This window comes from Dendrobates tinctorius, unplaced genomic scaffold (genome assembly GCF_039654945.1).
Source record: "Dendrobates tinctorius isolate UK_male_01 unplaced genomic scaffold, ASM3965494v1 ptg000028l, whole genome shotgun sequence".
NCBI classification, from domain to species: Eukaryota; Metazoa; Chordata; class Amphibia; order Anura; family Dendrobatidae; genus Dendrobates; species Dendrobates tinctorius.
Window position 1 is genome coordinate 74,608,328 of NW_027361696.1, and position 14,661 is coordinate 74,622,988.

Here is a 14,661-nt window from a genome sequence, read left to right on the forward strand (position 1 = left end):
TTTCGTGTACTTATATGCTATGTAGCATCCGAACAGAAATACTCCCACAACACACAGGATTGTAAACAAAGTGTCCATCTATCGGGGTTCTTCAGTCATATCCTGTCACAGGCTCATTTCACGGTCCTGTGCTCATTCGGTCACACTCTTATCTGTCACAAGGTTTATTCGTAAAGGGTGTTGATTTAAGCTTAGGCGGTGACCTCCCCGAAAGGACGCTGTCACATGGCCCAGTTAGGCAATATCACCACTCTTTGAACGAATACCTACTGTGCAGCTTATTTTTCTACTTTCCACAACCTTTCAAATCAAAGTAGCCATTCAACAACCTCCTCTATTCCTAGTGCGGAACCGTCTATTGTGAAAAACTTGTCCGTCCGGGCTGCGCAGTATGGACTGTTCACCCAGCCTTATATTCCGTAATGTCAGACCTCTCCCATTTTGATTTGCATCAGCTCTTTTTCTAAAAATAGCTGTGCACACACAGAACCTACAGTAACCTCTCATTCGAGCAGAAATTACATATGCGTGTCACACCCGATTTCCTCAGAGTTCTTATATGGACCTGATTTTACGGCCCCCTCCTCTACTAGATTCCCCTTTATACAGACCTTAGTTATGATGATAGATTATGAAGAGCAGAGAAGAGAAAAATTGATCTCTTACCTGGCCAGGTGTTTAGGTCTGCTGTTCACAATTTCATCAGTAACTGGAGTGGTCTGTAGATCGGGTAGTCTTGGAGAGGTGCCTATATCAGGTCCCTGTTCGGGCGCCAGGAAACTGTCGGGATCCCTCAGATTACTCTTTCATCTGAAGGACCGATGTTCTTAGGTGTGAAGCACTATATGTCTCTAATCAATTGCTCCGTCGAGAAGGATAACACAGACACAAGCTGTATAAAACCACTCGGGATGCCTATCAAGACGCCTCTGGCTTATCAGTTAGGCTTCCGTCTTTTATAGTAAAGAATTTAGACATTTACAGACATGCGCAGTATAAAAAATGATTTCACAACTTGTTTTCTACAAAGAAAGTTATGTAGGCTAAAAAGCAGAGGTATTTGACCTTGGTTCACAAGGGAGATGTCTGAGACATCTCCTCGAAGAACAGATAAGGTTTTAAACAAGAGAATGCAACATAGACAGAACTCAATTTAACTCCTTCAGTTCCTATCAGACTCCATCTTTAGCTTTCCGAGTTGAGTGTGCCCCTGGCCCCCGACGTCCATGTCGAGGTTGCCCTTTGCCATTAGACCTGTAGCGTGGCTACCGGGGGGGGGAAGAGGGGGCGGTGGCCCCAGGCCCCGCGCTCTGAGGGGGCCCACTCGGAGCTACACTACTATAACTGTAGTACATTACATTCTGTGGCAGCGCAGGGAGAATCGATCTCCCCACTCTGCCACCCGGCCGCTATGGGCCCCTTAGCAGGCAGGGGGGCCCCGGTGCCAGCAGGGGGCCCCCACCTCACAGCCAGCAATGACATTGCTGGGCTATTTTTTGTGCACAGGACCTGTGATGAGGTCACAGAAGGGGCGGAGTCAGGGGTAACATGATCAGGGGCCTCTATATGCAGGACTCGGCTGTGCTGGTTGTCATGGTGCTGGATGAGGGCAAGTTTATGTGTGGGGTCAGGATTGGTTTACAGGGTGGATGTAGCAGAGCTGTGTGTGTATGAGGTGTATAGAGCGGAGCGCACGTGTACGAGGTGTACAGAGCGGAGCCGCGTGTGTACAGAGCAGAGATATGCGTGTATGAGGTGTATGGAGGAGCGGAACCGCGTATGTATGGGGTGTGCGGAGCGGAGCCCTGTGTGTATGGGGTGAGCGGAGCCATGTGTGTATGAGGTGTATGGAGCAGAGCCATGTGTGTACGAGGTGTACGGAGCGGAGCCGCCTGTGTATGGGGTGTGCGGAGCAGAGCCATGTGTGTGCAAGATGTATGGAGCAGAGCCGTGTGTGTATAGGGGGGGCAGAGCAGAGCCGTGTGTGTACGGGGTGTATGGAGTGGAACCATGTGTGTACGAAGTGCACAGAGCTGAGCCGTGTGTGTATGGAGCGGAGCAGAGCCATGTCTGTACAAGGTTCACGAGTGGAGCCTTGTGTGTACTGAGTGGAGCCGTGTGTGTGCAAGATGTATGGAGCGGAGCCGTGTGTGTACGAAGCATACAAAGCAGAATTGTGTGTGTATGAGGTGTGCGGAGGCGTGCGTGTGCAAGGTGTTTGGTGGGGAGCATTCATACGTAACAAACATCCCGGATCCAGCGGGACAGTCACGATTTTGAGAGTTTGCCCTGCTGTCCCGGCTGGGAGCTTACTTTCCCACGGACACAGGAGTACACGGCGGAGCCCCAAGGAGCACTTTAAAACTTGCACGTGATGTTCCACTGGAAGTGATGTGCTGGAAGCGGAAATGAGGTAATTTCAGGAGGAGATTGTGATGGAACCATGGAGGCACTTCAGGGAATGCTTCAGATCCATCACCATGTCCTCTGACAGCGTGGACAGCGGGATCGCCTTGGAATCAGGGATGCCAGCCATGTGAGCGGATCATGATATGTCCTGCAGTAGTAGGAGTATAGTATCTTTATAGAATATTTCTTTCTCTCTTTGTTTCTTTCTTTCTCTGTTCTTCTCTCTCTCTCTGTTTCTATAGGGGATGGGGGTGCTGCCTTATACTACAGTCTGCGTATAGGGGATGGGGGGCTGCCATATACTACAGTCTGCCTATAGGGGATGGGGGGCTGCCTTATACTACAGTCTGCCTATTGGGGGGTGCTGCCTTACATTACAGGCTGTTTAAGGGGGAGTCTGCCTATGGGGGCTGCATTATACTATATTGAGGACTATCTGGTGTATTATACTATATGGAGGCTATCTAGGGGGCCATCATACAGTGTGGGGATTACAGTGAGGGGGACATCATACAGTGTTGGAGCCATCATTGGGGGATATTAAGGGGTCAGTATGTATACAGTGAGGGGGCATTATACTGTACTGTGTATAGGAGAGCTGTACTGGGGGGAGACTCAGGACATTATTTAAGGTAAAGTGGGCATTAATTGTTATAGGGGAACTCAGGTTACTGTGACTGTCATAGGAGCACACACAGGGCAATATTACATTCTAGGGGGGAAAATGTGGGCACTGTTTTCTAGGGCACTTGCACCTAGCATTACTATATTATAGAGGGATGTTTTAGAGTTTAGAGGTCACACAGAACCACACAATAGGTGCAGTAATAGGGACACATATGGCAGCAGCGGCTCAGTATTGGGGTATCAGGTGCAGTAATAGGGACACATATGGCAGCAGCGGCTCAGCATTGGGGTATCAGCAGGATGAGGGGTTTGCGCAGGTTGGGGATAGATGGTGATGGAGCTGTAATATGAGAAGTGAAACGTGTCTTTCTTGTAATCTCTGTAGCCGAGTCCTGACTGGAGAATTGTCAGTGTCGGTCTGGGCCGGATGGAAAAGACGTGAAAAGTGAACGACTCCATCAGAAAGAATGTCAGCTGTAAGTCACCAACTATAACTGTGCAGTAATCACTTATATGTTTTGTAGGACTGGTATTTACCACTGACCATATGGCAGTAATATCCATGTTGGTCTTTAGAGTTGAGCGAAACGGGTCGAAAAATTTCAAAAGTCGCCGACTTTTGGCAAAGTCGGGTTTCATGAAATGAAACCCGACCCTAGGATGAGGTCGGCCACGAGGTCGGCGACTTAAGCGCCAAAGTCGCATTTCAAAAGTTTGTTTTGCGCTCTTTTTCAGCCAATCAGGATCCACGGACACTGTGGGCAACGTGATGACATAGGCAGGGGTCACCACCATCTTTCAGAAGGGCATGCAAGTGATTGGCTTGCTTTGGGGGGCGTCACAGGGGGTAAAAAAGGGAGTGCACGCCTACCGCCATGTTACTCATGCTGATCTCAGAATAGGGAGAGCTGCTGCTGCTGATTCTGTAGGGAGAGCGTTAGGTAGGGAAGAAGACACCAAAAACTGCTTCTGCTGCTAGCGATTTTGCCTGTACAACACACCAGTAACTGTGTGTGCAGTGCAAGTGGAGGCTATATTTTGCTGGATCAGCGGTGTTGGTTGTTAGGCTGTCTTCTAAGGCTTCCTGATGGCTGCATTGCTGTTTACCCACTGCTCTGCAAACTGCTTTTTTAAAAGCAATCCCAATTTTTTTTTTTTGTCCTGGTGAGGTACTGAGCGTGCATTTTTTCACACCATACAGCGGTGCACACTCCTCACAAAGTACCGTGTAACAGCTGTTATCACGGCCACAGTGAAGCTATTTGTGTGTGACTCTGTAAGAATAAGTCGAGGACATGTTCTGTTCTTACAGACCTGCACCTTCTAGTTTTGTCTAGTTTTCAAACAGTTAAATATATTTGCTGTTTGATCACATTCAAAACTATAGAGAGACAGCGTGTGTCAGTCCATATACTTAAAAAACACGGAGCTTGACAATTTTACGTACACCGGACAGCCATGTACGTGCACGCTCCTCTATCAGTACTGTGTAACGGCTATTATCACGGCCACAGTGAAGCTATCTGTGTGTCACTCTGTAAGAATAAGTCGAGGACATGTTCCGTTCTTACAGACCTGCACCTTCTAGTTTTGTCTAGTTTTCAATCAGTTAAATATATTTGCTGTTTGATCACATTCAAAACTATAGAGAGACAGCGTGTGTCAGTCCGTATACTTAAAAAACACGGAGCTTGGCAATTTTACGTACACCGGACAGCCGTGTACGTGCACGCTCCTCTCTCAGTACCGTGTAACGGCTGTTATCATGGCCACAGTGAAGCTATCTGTTTGTCACTCTGTAAGAATAAGTCGAGGACATGTTCCGTTCTTACAGACCTGCACCTGCTAGTTTTGTCTAGTTTTCAAACAGTTAAATATATTTGCTGTTTGATCACATTCAAAACTATAGAGAGACAGTGTGTGTCAGTCCGTATACTTAAAAAACACGGAGCTTGACAATTTTACGTACACCGGACAGCCGTGTACGTGCACGCTCATCTCTCAGTACCGTGTAACGGCTGTTATCACGGCCACAGTGAAGCTATCTGTGTGTCGCTCTGTAAGGATAAGTCGAGGACTTGTTCCGTTCTTACAGACCTACACTCTAGGGAGATTCCTATTCTGCCCAATTCTATATACACCTTGTAGTTTGTCATACACTAGCCAATTTCTGCCTGTGACATAGCGCTGTGATATTCAGTGGGCCTCACACAATCCAAAAGTGTCCAGTGTCCACAAGTGTGTGCAGAAATTCAAAATCTCCGTTATCCTCTAGTGACATTTTTCACACCTGCGACATCGAGCCTGTCACATAGCGCTGTGATATTCAGTGGGCCTCACACAATCCAAAAGTGTCCAGTGTCCACAAGTGTGTGCAGAAATTCAAAATCTCCGTTATCCTCTAGTGACATTTTTCACACCTGCGACATCGAGCCTGTGACATAGCGCTGTGATATTCAGTGGGCCTCACACAATCCAAAAGTGTCCACTGTTCACAAGTGTGTGCAGAAATTCAAAATCTCCGCTATCCTCTAGTGACATTTTTCACACCTGCGACATCGAGCCTGTCACATAGCGCTGTGATATTCAGTGGGCCTCACACAATCCAAAAGTGTCCACAAGTGTGTGCAGAAATTCAAAATCTCCGTTATCCCCTAGTGACATTTTTCACACCTGCGACATCGAGCCTGTCACATAGCGCAGTGATATTCAGTGGGCCTCACACAATCCAAAAGTGTCCAGTGTCCACAAGTGTGTGCAGAAATTCAAAATCTCCATTATCCTCTAGTGACATTTTTGACACCTGCGACATCGAGCCTGTCACATAGCGCTGTGATATTCAGTGGGCCTCACACAATCCAAAAGTGTCCAGTGTCACCAAGTGTGTGCAGAAATTCAAAATCTCCGTTATCCTCTAGTGACATTTTTCACACCTGCGACATCGAGCCTGTCACATAGCGCTGTGATATTCAGTGAGCCTCACACAATCCAAAAGTGTCCAGTGTCCACAAGTGTGTGCAGAAATTCAAAATCTCCGTTATTCTCTAGTGACATTTTTCACACCTGCGACATCGAGCCTGTCACATAGCGCTGTGATATTCAGTGGGCCTCACACAATCCAAAAGTGTCCAGTGTCCACAAGTGTGTGTAGAAATTCAAAATCTCAGTTATCCTCTAGTGACATTTTTCACACCTGCGACATCGAGCCTGTGACATAGCGCTGTGATATTGAGTGGGCCTCACACAATCCAAAAGTGTCCAGTGTCGACAAGTGTGTGCAGAAATTCAAAATCTCCGTTATCCTCTAGTGACATTTTTCACACCTGCGACATCGAGCCTGTCACATAGTGCTGTGATATTCAGTGGGCCTCACACAATCCAAAAGTGTCCAGTGTCCACAAGTGTGTGCAGAAATTCAAAATCTCCGTTATCCTCTAGTGACATTTTTCACACCTGCGACATCGAGCCTGTCACATAGCGCTGTGATGTTCAGTGGGCCTCACACAATCCAAAAGTGTCCAGTGTCCACAAGTGTGTGCAGAAATTCAAAATCTCCGTTATCCTCTAGTGACATTTTTCACACCTGCGACATCGAGCCTGTCACATTGCGCTGTGATATTCAGTGGGCCTCACACAATCCAAAAGTGTCCAGTGTCCACAAGTGTGTGCAGAAATTCAAAATCTCCGTTATTCTCTAGTGACATTTTTCACACCTGCGACATCGAGCCTGTCACATAGCGCTGTGATATTCAGTGGGCCTCACACAATCCAAAAGTGTCCAGTGTCCACAAGTGTGTGCAGAAATTCAAAATCTTCGTTATCCTCTAGTGACATTTTTCACACCTGCGACATCGAGCCTGTCACATAGTGCTGTGATATTCAGTGGGCCTCACACAATCCAAAAGTGTCCAGTGTCCACAAGTGTGTGCAGAAATTCAAAATCTCCGTTATCCTCTAGTGACATTTTTCACACCTGCGACATCGAGCCTGTCACATAGCGCTGTGATGTTCAGTGGGCCTCACACAATCCAAAAGTGTCCAGTGTCCACAAGTGTGTGCAGAAATTCAAAATCTCCGTTATCCTCTAGTGACATTTATCACACCTGCGACATCGAGCCTGTCACATAGCGCTGTGATATTCAGTGGGCCTCACACAATCCAAAAGTGTCCAGTGTCCACAAGTGTGTGCAGAAATTCAAAATCTCCCCTGTCCTATAGACACCTTGTACCTTGTTTTACATTACTATATAGCTTGTTGGATTTTGTCTACATTTCTACCAAAAATGAGGAAGGCTGGTGGAAGAGGCCGTGGAATTGGGCGGGGGTTGGCAGCTGGTAATGATGGTGTTGGTGGTGGATCTGATGGTAGTGGCAAAAGCAAAATAGGACCGAATGCAGGAAGTGTTGCGCCTGCGTCATCGTCTGGCTCCACAAGGCCTCGAAGGCTTAATTTTCTAGGAGTTGGCAAACCACTTTTAAAGCCAGAGCTTCAGGAAAAACTTTTGTCTTACATTGCTGACTCAGCCTCCAGCTCTATCGCCTCCTCTTCTGAAGTTGTAAAAAATAAAAGCACTGAGTCGTCATTGGAGGCTCATGTTCATGAACCACACCTTTCCTTGTGTCCTTCACCCCAACCAAGATTGAAGGATGACACAGGCCATACTACTGATTACTCCATGGAGCTGTTTTCACATACCATGCCTGGATTATCAAGTGAAATGGTGAATTACCCAGGCCAAAATGAATCTGACATGGAGTGCAATGATGCACAGCCACTGATAGATGATTCTGCTGGTACATTCACTCAGAGAACTACATTGTCCTCGCAGTGTACAGAGCCAGATTCTGACCCTGATGAGACTCAGGTGCCCCTTCCCGCACACTATACCACCATACACGGTGACACAGAGGAAGGTGCACATGACATTGAAGAGGAGGTGATGGATGACCCAGTTGTTGACCCAGATTGGCATCCATTGGGGGAAGAGGGTGCTGTTTCCAAAAGCTCAGATGAGGAGGAGGAGCATCCACAGCAGACATCGACATCGCAACAGCTGTTATCTGGCAGGCCCGGAGCACTCCAAAGACAGGTTCCTAAAATCAAAAGAGTTGCTGGACAGCTTGTCCAGAGGGTCAAAATATCACAGCGTGCTAGGCCGCAAAATGTCTGCCAAAGTAGGAAGAGTGCAGTGTGGCACTTTTTTGAACAAAATCCTCATGATCAGGCCAAGGTTATCTGTAAGAAGTGCGCAAAGACCTTTAGCCGAGGGAAAAATCTGAAAAATTTGAATACCAGTTGCATGCTTAGACATTTAACCTGCATGCACTTGCAAGCGTGGACACAACACCAAACCTCAAGTACCACATGTGCAACTGATCACAAAGAAGGTAGTCAGCAACGCTACATTGTTTCCCCCACTGTAAGCCCACCGGTTAGCACAGCAGCAAATGCTGAGGTGTCGTTGCAAGGCCACAGCAGTCAGGGAATCCCACTGTTATATCAACGAAAGACTGAATCTAGGCCATCAGAAAGAACACCAACTCCATCACCATCATCAACCCTCTCTCAGTCCGCCCTGTCCACCGCTACTTCCACCATATGCAGCTCTCAAGTCCAGCTCACCCTCCCAGACACTATGAGTAGGTCAAGAAAGTACTCAGTCTCTCATCCGCGTACACTGGGTTTGAACGCCCACATTGCCAAACTAATCTCGTTAGAGATGATGCCCTATCGGTTGGTAGAAAGCGCAGCTTTCCGCGAACTCATGGCCTATGCAGTACCACACTATGACCTACCCAGTCGCCACTTCTTTTCTCGCAAAGCCATCCCAGCCCTCCAACATCATGTGAAAGACCGCATTGTCCATGCACTCAAGCAGTCAGTGAGTGGAAAGGTGCACCTCAAAACTGATGCATGGTCCAGTCGGCATGGCCAGGGCCGTTACGTGTCCATCACTGCGCACTGGGTTAATGTGGTGAATGCAGGGTCCACAGGGGACAGCGGTGGTGGGACAGTGCTGCCTAGCCCACGGTATAGGAAACAGTTGGCTGTAGGCGTTCGACCCTCCTCCTCCTCCTACAGAAGCGAAAGCTTGTCCACAGAGCGCAGTCATACGAGCACTCCATCTGCAGCTGCCACTGTTGCACACGAGGTGTCCCCCTATCGAGCAGCTAGTGGAAAGCGTCAGCAGGCTGTGTTGCAGATGATGTGTTTGGGCGACTGACACACCGCCGAGGTGCTGGCCGAGTACTTTCAGCGACAAACTGAGTCAAGGCTGGGCAGTGTACATCTTGAGGCAGGCAAGGTAGTTAGTGATAACGGCCGTAATTTTGTGGCAGCCATAGCCCTTTCAAAACTCAGCCACATACCTTGCTTGGCTCACAACTTGAACCTGGTGGTGCAGTGCTTCCTCAGTAATTATCCAGAGTTAACAGCCCTGCTCCAGAAGGTGCGAAGACTGTGCGCGCACATCCGCCGGTCGCCTGTACACTCCATTCGTATGCAGAAGCTGAAGCGATTGCTCCACCTTCCCAACCACATTGCAACAAGGTGGAACTCCACCCTGCACGTGGTTGAGCGGCTGTGCGAGCAGAGGCAGGCCATAATGCATTTGTGGGAGGATACACGGCCAGGCACTTTGAGAGCAGACATGAAGTTGACAGGTATGCAGAGGTTGAAGCTGAAAAACCTCTGTAAAGTCCTTCAGTGTTTTGAGGAATGCACACGGCTGGTAAGCGCAGATGATGCCATCCTAAGCATGAGCATCCCACTTATGCGTCTGCTCATGCAAACTTTGACGCATCTTAAGGAGCAGGTGTCTGCAACCAATGTTGACGAGGAGGAAGAGGTGGAGGGAATCCTTGATGACATTCAGCCATTGTCTGCTCAGGGACCTCTCCTGGACGAGGTGGAGGAAGAAGAGGAGGAGGAGGAGGATGATGATGGGGATGATTACTTAGGGGAGGAGGATGCATCTCGTGGGGCAAGTGGAAATGTTGGCGTGGCAAGGTCGGGTACAGGGTTTGTGCGTGACTGGAGGGATGTGGATTTGCCAGAAAGTTCTCCTTCACCCAGCACTCGCAGTGCATCATTGACACCGGGAACATTGGCCCACATGTCAGATTATGCCTTGCAGATCCTAAAAAGTGGCCCACGCATTGCCAAAATGATGAACGATGACGACTACTGGTTGGCCAGCATCCTGGATCCACGTTATAAAGGCAAATTACAAAACATCATGCCACAGGAGAACCTTGACCTAATATTGGCTACTAAACAAGCAACTCTGGTTAACCGGTTGGTTGAGGCATTCCCAGCACACAGCAGCGGTGATGGTTCTCACACAAGCCGTACGGGCCAGGGACAGCTTGGCAGAGGTGTTCGTGGTGCACACAGCAGAAGTGGCGTTGGAGACAGGGGTTTCATGACAATGTTGTGGACTGATTTTTCACGGACCGCTCACACAACTGTTAATACAGCATCGATGGAAAGTGACAGGAGACAGCAGTTGTCAACTATGGTTAACAACTACTTTTCCTCCCATATCGATGTTCTCCCGCACAGGTCATTCCCCTTTGACTATTGGTCCGCTAAACTGGACACCTGGCCTGAATTGGCACAATATGCCTTACAGGAGCTCGCTTGCCCAGCTGCAAGTATGCTATCGGAAAGAGTCTTCAGTGCAGCTGGATCAATCCTGACAGAAAAAAGGACCCGTCTGTCAACCCAAAATGTGGATGATCTAACCTTCATTAAAATGAACCATGCATGGGTTTCCAAGGATTTTGTCCCACCTTCCCTTGATGACACATAGGTTGCCAGAAAAATGACTTGCTTTGGTCCTCCTCCTATTCCGCGAACTTGACCTATTTTGCCTTTTGCAGCAGCTGAATGACCCACATCTACATATGCCACTTTGTAAACCTCCCTAAGTGGGCGGCCCCCCCCATGGCCGGGGTCACCACCTAGCGCACAAAACCGAGCGAGTGCCGTTGCCCTAGACAGGTGGGTAGGCCGACTCTTGGGTGCGGGCACTGGCATAGGGTCCCTCATAGTGCAATCAAGTGTCTCTGACAGTGGTGGTGCACACCCGCCGTCAGACACACCGCCGTACTATGAGGTGCCCAGTGCCAGTACCAACGCCCACGAGTGTGCCCCCCTTGCTTGGGCAGGGCCCCAGCATTTGCAATGTTTACCTCTCCCTGCTCCTCCGCTGTGTAGTCTGGGCTGTCAAATCCTTCACTGGGACTGCCACTACAAATTGATTGAACTGAAAGATGATGGTTAAGATGTAGCTATACCCTGTCCTGCTAGCCGGGCTCTAGCTCCAGATGATCAGTGGCTTCCATTTCTTATGGATGTCGACTCACAATTACATGCAGTGGTGGTTTATAATCAGCTTTCACAGTTTTCCTACTCACAAACGTGTACCATTCCGGCGCACATTTCAAAATGTGCCCTCTCATGCCAATCAAATAGAATCGCCTACGGCCTGTGGCTTCTGTCTTTTGCACTCCAAAGTTACGTGACAGATCATGATAGCCAGTGAGAACCATGTTTACATCGCTCCCTGTGATAAAAATTGGATTGAGATGAGTAACAGTGATGGAATCAACGGAAGTGCGATACAGCAAGACTTTATTCACAGAAAAATGTTTTCACTGTCTCAACACACAAATTAATTGAGGGTCAGTATTGCCTATGAGAATTGTGACAGAAGTTTTTCCCGTGAATAATAATTCCTAGATTTCTGCAATCAATAGCCTTTATGTCACTAATTGTATGCATCTCATTTCCTATTGCGAAGAGGATGGACTGTATTACTGAGACAGAAATATATATGAAGATTTAAAAATAACACCAAAAGTATATAGTTGTGTCGCCTCAAATGCATTTCCTTTTTTCCACTTTTTAGATTGCTGTGTAATCCATACTGAGAACACGGAGATTTTACATGTTTAAACTATGCTATATATACCTGCTATCCAGTGATAAAGTACCCTTTCTCAACTTTGTACAATCTGGTCAAATCCCTACTGAGCCTGAGAACATCTGAGTCTGCCTCCTGATCTATAGACATATATTTTTAATGTGTAAACTAGGCTACATATATACGTGTTATCCGGTGAAACTGTACCCTTTATCAACTTTCTACAATGTTGTTGAATCCATACTGGGCCTGAGAACGGCTGCCGAGCTGTTAAGCAAGCTACAGCACCTGTGGTTTGGACACGTAATTTTTTCAGGAATGACGGTTAGGCCTAACTCCGGAATTGCGGTTGACCTGAACTTACTGGGAAATCATCGTTCGCGGGGAATAATCTGAATCCCAGATCCCCATCACTAACGGAGTTCAGCAGGTTATCTGCACCTGTAAGCGACAAAAGCTGGTCCTTTCAGTGTAGCGTGTATGCAGCCCCGGACATATACTGGAATGCTAGACCTGTTATTGCTCGATCCCACGTGCCACAGCCTCGCGTATCCCTCTAGTAAGCTTGACGCGTACCGCGGGGCCATGCCGGAGTCTCGGTCGTTAACGGAATAAAGCTGAGAAATCGCTAGCACAACTACAAACAGACATACCACACCACACACAGAATCGACAAAGCTTGCAATCTGTCCATCTTTTCTGTAGCTTGTATGGTAGTGGTTTCCCGGGTGCAGTCCAATTAAGCCACAGGCTCCACTCCTGGTGGTGCCCTTTTGGACATTCCTTTAAGGTTCAGCTTTGCAATCATACTGCCCCTGGAAACCAAAAACTTTGCCTTCAGGGACGCTGTTTGGAGGTTCGTGGGAATAACGCCGCCCGATCAGCAGTCGGCATATGGGTCGCCCTCCCAGGGCTGTGGGGTACTCGGTACCGGGCCGGTGTCAGTGGGATGTGTCACAGCAGCGGTGACCCGGACGGTGGCCCTGGGCGCCCATGTAAATGACGTGGTATAATGGTAAAGAGTTTATATAGATAGTTTGACGCCACCTGTGGTGTTCGGCAACATAGATGATAGGCCGACGCTGCATGCAGATCCTCTGGGACTGATGGTGTTGCGTAGCAAAGATGGTGAAGATCCCCACAGGTGGAGCTGGAGTCCCAGGGAAGTGTAGATGTAGTGATGGGGGAAAGGCACAGGCGGTGTAGGTGCTGGTACCCAGATGTAGCGGTGCTGGAATAACTGTAGGACACCAGAGCGTGCAGTTCCAAAGCTTTACTCACAGTCTGCAGGTTACACAGATGCCTGCCTCCGTGCTGTGTCATCCGGGTCAGGACCTCTGCCAACCTCCGGGACCAGAATGGAAAGCTCCCTTCCAACACTCCGCCAACATGTACCTTCCTGAACGTCTCCTTTCTAGCGCTTGTGGGGGAAGCACTCACAGGACCGTGGTTCACTGAAATGCCTCCTGTCTAACAGATGTTCCTCAGACTTTACTTGTATGGCAGACAGCTGTAGCCTTTTCCTTCTGCCTCGCACACGTCGATGCTGGGGCCTCCGAGCCTTAGTTGGGTACAGAGCATTTATAGCTGCTACTTCCCCCGGTTTCTGCTGCAGGAACGTCAGTGTCCCTACAAACTCGGAGACCGGAATACGGACCATGCGCTCCAGCTAGGAGTGAGCCTTAACTCTGCTCATCCTCCAGCTCCCCTTCTCAGGTCCACACACTTCCCCTTCCCTGCACAGAGTGCCCAAACTTACCTCCTCCCGACCACAGAGAGCAGCTCCTCAGCAGTCAGGTTCAGAGGTCTCCCTGCCTGGAGTGGGAAATGTGTTGTGTGTTGGTTTCACTGCTAGAGAGATCCTTCGTTGCTCCCAAGCTTGACAACACACTCCCTAGGAGGAAGGCAATGCCACAGTGGCAACCGTACTCTTGGGGACGCCACAAGTGCACTGAGGCCCAGCCACTGCTGGATGATGCTGCTGGTACATTGATCCAGACCACTACATTCCCCTCGCACTCTACACAGCCAGAATCTGACCCAGAGGAAACTCAGGTTCCCCTTCCCGCATACTATACCACCTTACACGGTGACAAAGAGGAAGGTGCAGATGAAAGTGCAGGTTCCTTGAGCAGGTGGGGGGGCATACTCATGGGCGATGGCACTGGCACAGGGCACCGCATAGTAAGCAAAAGTGTCTCTGCCGGTGGGAGGGCCTAAACAGCCAAGTGCAGTGAGATGGAAGATGGGGATGACAAGGAGTTCAGAGTAGTGCAGGGATTCCCTAGCAAGGAGACTTATGTAATTGTTTTCAATGTTGGGACAGCAATTTTTGGGGAGCACTATACTCTGGTGAATGATATATGAGGCCCACCATACACTGGAGCATTCCAAAGGTGGACATCAGACACTGGAGCAGCATTTACAGGGCACATTATACACTAGAGCAGTAGAAATGGGGCCCATTATATATGGAGCATTATTTGGGCCCATAAGACAGTGGAGCTTCATCCATTGGGACCAACATATACTGTAGCATTATGTGGAGCTCATCATATACGGTTTGAAACATTATATGGGAATAATGATTCCGTATGGAGAAATATATGGGCCTCATTACTCTGTATAGCGCACTAAGCGCTGGCCATAATACTGTATGGAGTTATATACTGTCCGTTTTTGGAGGTATTGGAGA